The sequence below is a fragment of the Abramis brama genome, assembly GCF_963993115.1.
Source record: "Abramis brama genome assembly, chromosome: 21".
Lineage (NCBI taxonomy): Eukaryota > Metazoa > Chordata > Actinopteri > Cypriniformes > Leuciscidae > Abramis > Abramis brama.
In genome coordinates, this window is record NC_139983.1 from 32332932 (window position 1) to 32345874 (window position 12943).

Below are 12943 nucleotides of genomic sequence, written 5' to 3' on the forward strand. Positions count from 1 at the left end.
GTGTCAACAAGATTCAACAAGACATTTTCACCTGGCTAGACCCAATGTTTAGATCTGTTGTGGTATTTATGCAAATTAACACATACGTAATTAGATTATGCACCATTTGTCCATGTTAACAAACAATTTAAAAAAACTTGTAATACATTTTTTGTTTGTATTGATGAAAGTAATCAACTCAGTAATTCTCATGGTGATATCTAAAGGTTAAAATCTTTACCCTATTTACTGTACGTAAGAAAAATAATGAATAGGCTATATTTGGGTCTTTTTCGAAACTTTCCCCTAATGGGATTCTTTGGGACTTTTTTTCCTTACTCAGGACATATTGAGGATACAAAATCAGTTGAGTTTGCTTCTGTTGCAATTTGTTCAAGGTTGACCCCCATTTTGGCTTAAAATGACTGGACTATAGGTGTTTACATGAATATTAGCGAGGAGCAAAGTCCAAATAAGCCTGAAATGCTAAGAATAATCTGCTTTCATGTTGAACTTTGAATTTATTGAATCACTATACAAATTGAGTAAGTAGTCATATAATATATATAATAATTTTTCATATAATATAATAATTCATAATTCAATATAATTCATTAATATAATAATTCAATTCATTACAGTGAAACATTAATTCATACTGTACTATAGTTTTAAAGGATATAAATGTTGGTTTCTATGCACTATTATTTTTTTGTACTTCTCAAATTGCAAACTATACTAATTTGAACATTAACAATACAAATTTTTCTAAATTATATATATACGTGTGTGTGTTTAAAATCACCTTGTGATTCTGTTTTATTTCATGTATGGATTTCAATCAATGGGCCTTAACAAAATGTGTAGTTCATATTTATTAATATATTAATTTGATCATGCACGGTTGAACACATTTATGCATAAAATCAAAAATCTATTTTGTAAATGCACGAAGTTCTGGCCTTGCACAGTGGAGCTTCGCCTCCAGCTATTATGCAGGCAAGGTTTGGGAATATATATGAAATTATTTAGTGATGTTACTTGGAGGGAAAATAGCTTTAGATAGATATATATATTATATATATATATATATATATATATATATATATATGAAATAAACTTTGACAGCTGTAGTCCAGGCGTCGTACAGCAGCGTGCAGGAAAGGTAAGTCCCTCCACTCTTTTTGCTCTTTCCTATGGGTTGTAAAATGCTGGATTGGGGATGGAGATTAGCCTGGTTAGATGGAGGTTCTCCACGGGTTGTTTCTTACACTGTTTATACAGGCAGAAGCTCAGGGTCACCATGATCAGCATCAGGACGCCACACACCACTAGCAGAAACACCTCTGTGTTTACACCCATCCAGACAGAAGCACAGTTCGGAGATCCAGTTTTATTCCCTCCGTCTTCCTGGTGTAAGGATTCATCCACTATCATGGGACTCTGTCGGAGTTTTGGTCATGAACTTTGTCTCATCTGGTGAATCTGGAGATGGATGCACTGTAGGTGTGACTGTTGCTGGTTTTGGTTTCACTGTGCTTGATTCCATAGTTGTAGATGTTGGATTGATTGTAGAGACTGTAGTGGGATCTGAGTTGGTAACTGCACTCGATGAGTTTGGGTTGGTATCGACATCTACAGCAATATATGTATATGCAAACCGTTAATTTGGTCTTAATACTTCACATTTTCAAGTAAATACAAAATATCTATCTATCTATCTATCTATCTATCTATCTATATGTCAGGAAGTTCAGAAATGTAATATATCAATATATGTAAATTACATATATAATGTCAGTGCCCATGTATGTCTGCTGCCTATATGAGAATATGCTAAATTAATATATGTAAAACACATAGACATATATGAAACATATTTCAAAATATAGCAAAAATGGCCGTTTTCATGTAAGTGCCATATATTTTCCCGTATATGCACATAAATGTGAAATGTATGCAAGACGCATATATGTATACATGCATTTCCATAGTACATACTTTCACTTATTAGGGATACAAATATGCTTGTGTATGTATGTATGTACTGTGTCTGTTATGTATGTACTTGTCTGAATAGTTTAAAAAGATGATAATGTCTGAATACCTCAAACGCCAATATTTAAAATGTACTGTTTTATATCTTATATCTGAATGCCTTGTAATTAAATGCCTATAGTTGGAGATTTTGTGTCTGTATTGTGTGAATACCAAATATAGTATTTTTAATAATGCAGTGTTTTCTTTGTCATTTTTGACAAATACATCCAAAGTACCATAATATGCCACAGCTTTAAAAATGCATCAGTATCACATGCATGTATATGTTTACATACATTTATTAAATAAACAATCAACTAAACCTTTTAAAGATTTAATTACAAAGAAAGATAAAGTAATAAAAAAATGTTGACAAGTTGAGCTTCAAAAGAATGGACTTTGGAGAAAGAGGAATTTGATTTTAATTAAATGATCGTAAAAGACTGAAAATTCCTTAAGAAGAGAGGCAGAAGAATTTTAAGCAGCAGCGCACAGTGACACATCGTAAATTGTGAGAGCAGTAGATGAATAAATTACCCCTAATGAAGCTAGTGAGACGGAACAACATGGTGTCATGTTCAGATAACAAGGCTTAAGGATTTCTGGGTGGAACTGAAGTTTGCACAAATCTAAGCTGCAGGATTAAGTTGAATAAATAGACAGCTATAAGCGAAATACAGAAAGAATAAAACAAAACTAAAAAACGAGACTAAAAATGGCAGAGCTTGTAAAAGGTGAAAAAGAAAAAAAGAATATGTAAACTTAGAGGTGCATGGCTTGGATGTCGAACAATGTAAGTATAAAACATGGCGAACATGTGTTGAAAGATTTTTAAAAAGGGGAAAAAGACATTGTTTAAATTATTAAAAATCCTTTCAACACACAAAGCATTCATAAGAAGTTAGAATGAAAGAGAATGGTGGAATTTAGGAGTTACCTAAAGATTAACGACCGAAAAGAGGCCCAACAGGGAAGTGTAACTCTGTTATCTTGCAGGACATGCAGGAGTCTGAGTATCAGGATGGCCTTCGAGGTCGAGGAGCCACCAATCTCTGTTCACAGGAACAAACCAATCTTTATGGGGGCAATTATATCTATTGGGTTGGTTATGATGTTATTTTGGATTAGGATTAAGTTAAATGATACTGTAACTATGACAAATCCGGAAACTGATAAAGCTGAAGATACTGATACGGAATATGTAGATTCGAATTATGAGACTTTTGTGGTAAATGAAGAGATTGATCTGAAAGATCAAAAGGAGAAACTAAGTGAGACAAAGCCTGTGGAATCAGTGTTGACAGGTAAAAAGAAAACAAAGGACAATACTGAGGAGAAATATGCCATGTATGAAACATTGAAATCAATTCCTGGCTTTAAATGGTATAGTGAGACAGTACGGAAAGCTGCAGTTGCTCTAGGACGAAATAGGTACTCAGAAAATGAAGAATAGTTTTATCAGATAAGTATTAAAACTGATACCTTTTGGGAAGAATGTCCTGATGGTGACCTTAGTGAGTGTGTTAAAGATACAATTGGAAATTACATAATATCTGGAGAGATGAAGTGTTCGAAAAATTAAGTGACCAACTTAATGATCCAAGATTGTAAAGCTTATGAAATGAATTGGAAAGGATAAACGCGTTTGCATGGGTAAATGGAAATGTGATCAGAATTATCACAAAAAGAAAATAGAAAGAATGGATAGTGACGAAGATCATTGGTTAATATTTACAAATGGAAATGGAATTAAGTGTAAGAATAATAACAATGTTGAAGCGATCTCAGATGTGGAGAAATAATTTAATGACGGATCAGATGATAATTCAATTTAGACTGTTTGACCTATTGGAAGATACAGCCATAAAAGAGGATGAAAAAATAATTCCAATTAATATTAAAAGTACAGCAAAGAGCTCTAAATCGAGTCAATCTGGAGTGAGTGTCCAGTATAGCAATAAAAGATTAGGAAGATATTATCCGATACCAATAGTTTGAATGCGATACAAAAATGATTATGAGATAATTACTTGGGCTATTCTGAAAGAAATAAAGGAATATCATAGAAAGGAAGATATGCCCAAGCCAGCAAAATGACATGGGACTATTGGGGTAAATTAGTAAAGGATGAAGAAATGTTTAGTTTAAAAAGTTTCTGGACTGTGAGATGTATTGGAGGAATACACCCATACAGAAAAAAAAAAAATATTGAAATATATTTTAAAGTGTCAAAAATATATGTGACATATATTCCAAATACTTTGAAATATATTTGCATTGTTGTTCACTTATATTTATAATTTTGAAATATATTCTGAAATATAACAAAAATATATGATGTTAAGTGTGAAATATATTTATATTTATAACATGTAATGTAAAATATATGGCAAAATATATGGTCATAAAATGTTTAGCTTGCTAAAGAAGGGTCGAAAATGTATTTTGATCATAGTAATTCCTCTACCTTTTCCCCTATACACAACAGTAGGCTACCATATTTCACTACTGTATTATGACACACAGCTATAATAAATACTGTACTTACATTTAAAGGACTGCAATGTAAAATGACAGATAGTTGCTTTCCTAGGACTATTAGGCCATATTAGGTGGCACGTGCCTAACACTAAGTGCAATTATTCGATTTATTGTTGTTTTATTGACATCTTTCCTGAAGTCATTTAAATATTGAAAATATGCACAATATTTATGATGCAAGTATAACAGTGACACTCCAACAGTGAAGTGCACTTAAACAATAGATAGACCTCAGTGTCTAACACTGCATACACACACTATTAAATAACTGTATTCAATTCTGTAAAAATAATTCAAATAATAGTATTTCAGAAATAAAAATGTAAAAAATAAATTGAAAATGTGTTGTTTGTTTGTGAAAATGTTAACTTTTTAAATTTCAAAATATATTTCAAATGAAACAATTTGCAAAAGTTAAAACATATATGAACATATTTTTTTACATATATTTAACTAAAATATATTTATTGGGCCAATTTCGAATATTTGCATATATTCCAAAAATATATTTCAAAATATATTCTGAAAATATATTTCAAATGTATTTCTTTTGTGTATGGGCAACCTTGGATGTATGCAGGATGCAGGAAATTGGAGAAGAAATGAAATAAATCAAGGGATATGCAGATTATTGTCTGAACCAGTGATAACTGAAAAAACTATTTATGCTGATACAGTAGCAAATTTCAGTTTACAAGAGAACAGTAGGCGTATGCCCCATTTACATTCTATTTCATGTTAGCAAGAAAACAATAAAAATAAAAAATAAAAATAAAAAATGCATGAGAGAGAGAGCCACAGAAGATTCAGAGTATTGAGGGAGAGATAAGAAAGAAATGGTCTTTGCTGAGTGAGGAAGCCCAGAGAAAAATTCTACAAATAGGAGGGGTAGGAGAAGATACATTTGGACCAATAAAGCGGGTTGTGAACTATTTTAAACTAATATTGACTATGGTAACGATTCTGTTTGTACTGATCCTCATAGAATGTTCTGGGTTAGGAAGGATTTTTAGGATGATTGGTTCTGTAATATGGAGAATGTGTAAAAACAGCAAAGGGAGTGACCAGATCCACCGACATTGATTTAAGGCCATCATCTGAGCGTGTAGGTGTGGTCAGGCCTTATATTGGGAGTTATGTCTGATGTTTATGCACATTGCATCGAGGTTTTGAGATAAGAAGATCTAGCACCATGGCCTTTAGCAGACTCAGCACCCCTGGACCATCTGAGAGTACTTTGGATATGCTGGATGACTTTGGAAACCTGGTAGATATAAATTGATTATATGGAAAAAATATAATCTTTTATTTGGATGAAATAGAAATAGAATGTTATATACAAAGGAAGATGGAAAATGTACATTGAACTGTAATTTGTTTGTAGGAACTTAGGAAAATCACTACAGGACAAGTGTTATCCAAACACAGAAGTTACTGGATTTTAGTTAGAGATGATGAGTGTATGAATTGCCACAAAATGTTATGGGGAAAAAAAGTTGGTTTAATGATGGGTAATATGTGTAACACCTGTTTTGATAAAACAAAGACAGTGACTTGGTTTAATGAACTTGGTTTAATTGAATATTGTGTGGATGTATTTGAACTGGTAAAGCATCTTAACGTCGATGTATTAGACAAATATAAGGTGCTCCAGCCAGAGGTCACAGACAGTGATTTATCTGCTCATATGGAAAAGTTATTGAAACTAAATGAATGAAACCAAAGAATATCAGACCCTGGGTGGAACACAAATTAATGTTTTCACTGAGGCAGGACAAGTATATGCTGAATTGACCAAATATGACAAAAAGAAAGGATGCTACATGCATTATTTGACTTTGGAGATAAAAGAATAAATCTGCATTAGGGGCGTGTTAAGTGAACATGCAATTTATTCTGTTATGATTAATGCCTCATAGGCTTATATATGATATTAACCACAATTGTAACCTTGTAAGTTAAAGTGTTGTGTAGGAAAAACACTGTATTTTGTTTTATAAAGATTTTTTATTATGAAACTGGTTTCTTAAGAAAAACACTGTAACTTGTTTTATAAAAGTCATTTATTAAGATCATGCAGAAAAGAAATGACTATACTGTATTCTGTATTTTAAGCATTTAATCAAATGAAAGAATAGCCTACAGTAGATAGTAGTAGAAAGTATGTATTTTAGCAAAGTAGAAATGCAAGTACCGAGTTGTTGTGTTGCAGACCAAGCGCAGAAGACAACAAAGAATCCGAGCTCGAAGGAGAAGAACAAAGGAGCGCAAGGATTTGGAGGGACTGAAAGAGTTAATGATTTTGAATTGGATAAATTGTCTATAAGAGATTGAATATGTGAGAACGGGGTGTGATATGAACTATAAAAAGTACAGCTTCTTCTTTGTTTGGATGTCCTAGCCTGACACCTGCAGTTGAAGCTTGTGAACTGCTTATTTTATGATTTTGCTTTTGTTTTATTTTATTTTGACATTTTGTATGTAAACTAATTGATTTAGAAATAATAAAATTACTTATAATTGATACAAAAAGAAACAGCCTGCCATAAGTTTCGGCTGCTCTATAAAAGAATTGAGCTGAACTAAACCACGGAGAAGTCTTTCAAGATTGTACGTTTGGGAATTTAAATACTTACTTTACCTACCCTGAGAACAACTAAAATAAGGTAGAAGGTGTCTATATTTAAGAACCATAAAAGGGGTTAGATTAAGCACCATAAAACAATATATATATATATATATATATATATATATACAGTATATATATATATATATATAGATAGATAGATAGATAGATAGATAGATAGATAGATAGAAACAGTTTATAAAAAGTAATGTGTATATAGTATTAAAACAGTATAACAATGCATTTCCATACCACATGTAGTGTACGGGTTATCTCCCATCATAATGAAACATGGTGGTGATGTAGAGTTCAGTAACGGAGGGTCCTGCGGTCTCACACACACAGCACTCCACACACACATCACCGCATACTGTGATGCCAGTCCCATGATCTGTTGATCAGAGCACTTTCTTTCACTATAGACATTTTAATAAAATACTAAAGCATTTCTTTAACAAGATGACCTGATGGTGCCGCTGACTCAGATGTGAAATTCAAGGTCAGTGAATCAGACTAATATTAATATTTCAAGCAGAGCTAAAAGCTGTTTTGAGACATTCATAACACTTTAGGATGATGCATACTGTTTCTAAATGCATTATGGAGCATCTAAACATACTTTGTTCTGAATGGCAGGAAATCGTGAGATCTTCTTGAACACATGCAGGTGAAATCTTATGAAGAAGTCAAACAACTTTCTGAACGTTACTACATTTCAAGTGATCATGTGCATTACAATAAAAATCAAATGTTTTGTGTTTTCTACTGTCAGCATCATAAAATGTGGTAACACTTTACAATAAGGTTCATTAGTTAAAATAAGTTAATGAACTGACATGAACTAACCATGAGCAATACATTGTATTTAATCTTTGTTAACATTAGTTAATAAAAATACAGTCATTCATTGTTTGTTCGTGTTAGTTCATAGTGCATTAACTAATGTTAACAAGATTTTAATAATGTTTTAGTTGAAATTAACAAAGATTATTAAATTCTGTAGAAGTGCAGTTCATTATTAGTTAATGCTAATTAATGTTGTTAACTAATAAACCTTATTGTAAAGTGCTACCTAAAATGTATACCGAATGCAAACTAAAATGAGCATCTACTTCAGTTTAGACACATATTGCATTGTTTGCATTATAAATACAGTAAATCTGTTCAACGAGCTCTTCTGAACACAATGAAGGATTTGAAGTCTGATACTCACACAGATCTTCTTCCGTCTCAGGATTTGATTTTATAATGCATGAAGCGTCAGAAACGGTGTCGAGCTGAAGTTGCTGAAGGTTTGAGTGTGTGTGTGTGTGTGTGTGTGTGTGTTTCTCTGGACGGGTTCAGGAATGCAGATGTTGTCGAGTGGGAGTTTGTTAACCGATGAACTCTGCTGAAATCTGACGAGCTTTCTCTCATTTAATTCTCTGAACGAGAGACAGCCACATCTCGCTCAACATCTGCATGTCTGTTAAACGTGCTGTTAATACCTGACTGAATGAGTGCCGCCTTCACTCTTCAGGTACGAGTGTAAATCAGTTGTTTATGAAGCTGGACGTGATCATAAGTCGTGTGTGTGTGTGTGTGTGTGAGGGCCTGACCCGGCACCATGCTCACCCCGCACCGACTCCTTTCCTCCTGCATTTTTAACTGACAGTCTCCTTGATAACACGTGACAAACGGTTCCTCTGAGGGAGGATTCTCTTTTCCACTATGGGAAATGCAGTTTTGACCTTAATGAGCTGTTTCTATCAGATTCCACCATTACATTGACTTTTGTTGCTGTTATGTAGAGAGTTATATTGATTTTGATGTTACCACCAACATTTGAAGTCAACAGATACAATATTTACACTGTACTTTAACATGTATTCAGGGTTTGACTTTGAGTTTAAAGATTTTTCTACTGTTTGGCTGCTGTTGGAGGCTGATTTTTATGTGGTCCTGAAAAAGGAGTTTTGTGCTTTTCGATTGATTGGAGTTTTTGTTTTTTCGTTGGATAACTTGAACTGGCAATCATGTAGGTTTTTGGTAACTTATAAACGACACAAGATTCATTTACATTCACTTACATTGCAAGAATGTCAATATAGTGATCATGTGGTTGATGCATATTAATGAAATAACCAGCATTAATATGCATCAAACACACCATCCATCCATCCCTCCTCCCTTCTTCCCTCTCTCCCTCCTCCCTTCCTCCCTCCCTCCATGCATCCCTCCATCCATCACTCTCATCCCTCCATCTATTCCTCCCTCCCTCTATCATCCATGCATCCCTCCCTCCATCCATGCATCCCTCCATCCATCAATCCATCCATCCATCCCTCCCTTCCTCCCTCCATCCTTGCATGTATCCCTCCATCCATCCCTCCATCGATCACTCTCTCCATCCATCCCCTCCCTTCATCCATCCCTCTCTCCCTCCATCCATAACATTCCTCCTCCCTTCCTCCCTCTCTCCCTCCTCCCTTCCTCCCTCTCTCCCTCCTCCCTTCATCCATCCCTCCCTCCATCTGTCCATCCATCCATCCCTCCCTCCATCACTCTCATCCCTCCATCTATCCCTCCCACTCTCTTCTCATCCATGCATCCCACCCTCCATCCATCCCTCCCTCCATCCATGCATCCCTCCATCCATCACTCCCTCCCTCCATCTAATGTCTGAAAGTCAAAACATTCATACTGATCATTCAGTATGATAACCAAGAAGTATTTATTAATGTAGGTCATGCATAATTTGTATCTAACATTCAGACACATTCAGGTGCAATTAACCCTTTGAATAGACAAATATAACCTGATAATTGTTTATTATATTAACTACATTTCATAAAACAGAGGTGTCTGTTGGTTTGTTTTAGGGAACTCTTCATGATCAGTGTACTGTGTTCTTTACTCAACAGAGGGCAGCGTTGATTCATTTTGCTCCATCTCTTCATTTACCTCACTGTACGGTATCTGGATGTGCAGTATATTTAAACCCACATTAAAAATTCATTACTTGTGTTATTTTAATTTTAAATTCAGAATACACTGTATTTGTATATGCTATAGAGATCTGGAGGCTCCAGCAAAGCGTCACAATATCAGAATCAAATTATTTCAAGTTTATATGGTAGTGTACACAATTAACCATAATTATCCAATATACTTTTTAGTTATTACAATGACAAAAATAATAACAATAAGTGTCAGATGAATTCTGAAAGTTTCTTATGTAGTTTAAAGGAGGCTCCAAAATTAATTTGTGGTTTTACAATAAAACAATAACTGTAGTAACTATGATGTTTTGGCGGTAGCCATGGTTACCATGGTCATTTTTTTGTAAATCTCACTCATTGGACATGCTTAATCATGACCACATCCACAAACATCTACATGCCCACTCACACCTCGTGACCCGCGCCAGAGTTCATCCTGAACCATCTCAACCTCAGCTAGAATGATGCAATGTCATATTACTGCTTTTAATCAAGCTCAGTTACTGATATCACATCTATGAATCGTCTCATGCCATATTTGAAAAGTCTTTTAGCAAATAATGACTTAAATTTGGTCTGTTTCTCACATAAAGCTATCATATGACTTGCAGAAGTCATATGATATTGTTGTATTGAGAAGAAAAGTGTAAACGGTCTTGAAAATGATCCATAGAAGAAAGAAAATCAGAGTTTTGGAACGACATGATGGTGGGTAAATGAGTATAAATTAGTTTAGGTATTTCTTTAATGAAACCTACAAAATATATACACTACCGTTCAAAGGTTTGGGGTCGGTGAGATGGTTTGTTTGTTTTGTTTGTTTTTTTTAAAAGAAATTAACACATGTATTCAGCAATAAATAGACCAAAAGTGGCATTTATAATGTTACAAAAGATTTCTATTTCAAATAAATATTGTTATTTTGAACTTTCTGTTCATCAAAGAGTTCTGAGCCGCAATGCATCACCGCACAACTGTTTTCAACATTAATAATAATCAGAAATGTTTATTAGAATGATTTCTGAAGGATCATGTGACCCTGGAGTAATCACAGGAATAAATTACATTTTAACATATATTCACATAGGCAACAGTTATTTTAAATTGTAATAATATGTCACTGTATTTTTGATCAAATCATCGCAGCATTGGTGAGCAGAAGAGACTTTTTGAAAAGCATTAAATAATCTCACCGACTCCAGACTTTTGAACAGTATCTATACTGTATTTCGCGAAAGAAGCTTAATTTCTCACACACGATCAGCAAGAGAAGAAAAGCGGCATCAAATATGACTGTTCAGAAGAACCACCTGTGACCGGACGCAGGAAACACACTCATTCTTCATAATAACCGTATTGTTTGGCTAACAGTTATTCTTCATGGACACAATGGGCAGAACTCCCAGCTTCTGCTGACAGACGTGGTGCTGTCTTCGTTTGCATCCTCAGAAACCTGAAACTTCACCGGTCTTATTGTCTCTCTAAACAAAATCATCTGGCAGCTCTCCCAAAGCCCTCGGGCCACAGACACCTGCCTGTGTGTGTGTGTGTGTGTGTACAGTGGCACTGCGTGATTCAAGCTTCTGCATGTTAGCGGGCCATTCAGGAGATGTACTTTCCCTCCACTGCTTTAATAATGGATTCATCAGCAACACTTGAAAGAGTTGACAGCAGCGTGATGTGTTTACACACCTTACACGCATTATGTGTCCCAGGATGCGTTTGGACACAATGGACGCTTGTCTTGAGGCCCATGTCAGGTTGTCCGGTGCGTCTTCTCTTCGTTTTATTTCATGCTCTTCTAGAGAAGTCTGTTTAAAAAGCACTTGCCCTCACATGTCGGCCTGTAAAGCCTTAGATGGGTTGCATCACATGTGGCAGAGCCAGAGATGATTATATCCTTGCCTTTCATTCAGATCTTCCCTTTCAACCTTTTGCTACAACAAGATAATTCTGGGAGAAACATTGTGTGATGGAATGCAGCGACGTGGGAAAAATTATACGTTCACTTACACTTAAAAACATATTAAAGGTGCTCTTCATAATCTCGTCATAAGTTGACTTGGTGACATTCCGGGTTCAAAAGTCCCGTTTTGCTTATTATTTAATACGGTTTATTACTAATGAACAATATATCAGCCACCATATCGGTACCGATAAGAAAATTTGGCCCATATATTAAAGCCGATAAATAATGTATTATTTCCTTCAGCTGAGACACTTCAGATGCGCACTGTTCATCATGATGGTTTTGAATAACTTGAAATATGATTGATATCACTTTAAAAGGAAAATACAGTAAAGTGTCATATAGGCTACATTAAATTATTAGAGCATTATTATAATTGTGTGTTTGGGACATGGCTTTCAATGGTGAGACTTTTGTTTTTGTAATCAGACTTTCAGAAATGTTATAAAAATTTGGATTTAGATTTATCGGCAAATTTACCGGTTATCGGCTTTCAAATATAACAAATTATCTGTTATCGGTATCGGGCACAATTTTCATATCTGTGCATGCCTATTTATTACAAATTAGGATCAGGATAACAATTTTATCACAGTTATCCCATTTAAATAAACATTAGGATGAATTTAAAACTTAATGTATTAATAAATATTGAATATAAGCAAGTTTATTTATACAGCTCATTTAATAGTGTTCATATCACAATATCACTGAGATACTATTATAGTTTTAATAAAAAAAAATATTGTTAAGTTTTTGTCATTTTGTCATAGATTTACTTTTAAAAAAATATATATATTTGTTTAA

The 12943-nt window shown here is 34.2% G+C and overlaps 1 long non-coding RNA gene across 1 annotated transcript; it reads right to left on the reverse strand.

The window, feature by feature from the left end:
• Positions 1-348: 348 nt before the first annotated feature.
• Positions 349-8474, reverse strand: LOC311072230. The gene is made up of 3 exons (XR_014603982.1): positions 8400-8474; positions 7439-7577; positions 349-1614 (listed from the first exon to the last, which is right to left on the reverse strand). It is a non-coding gene; the product is annotated as an uncharacterized lncRNA (long non-coding RNA).
• Between the last annotated feature and the right edge of the window lie 4469 nt (positions 8475-12943).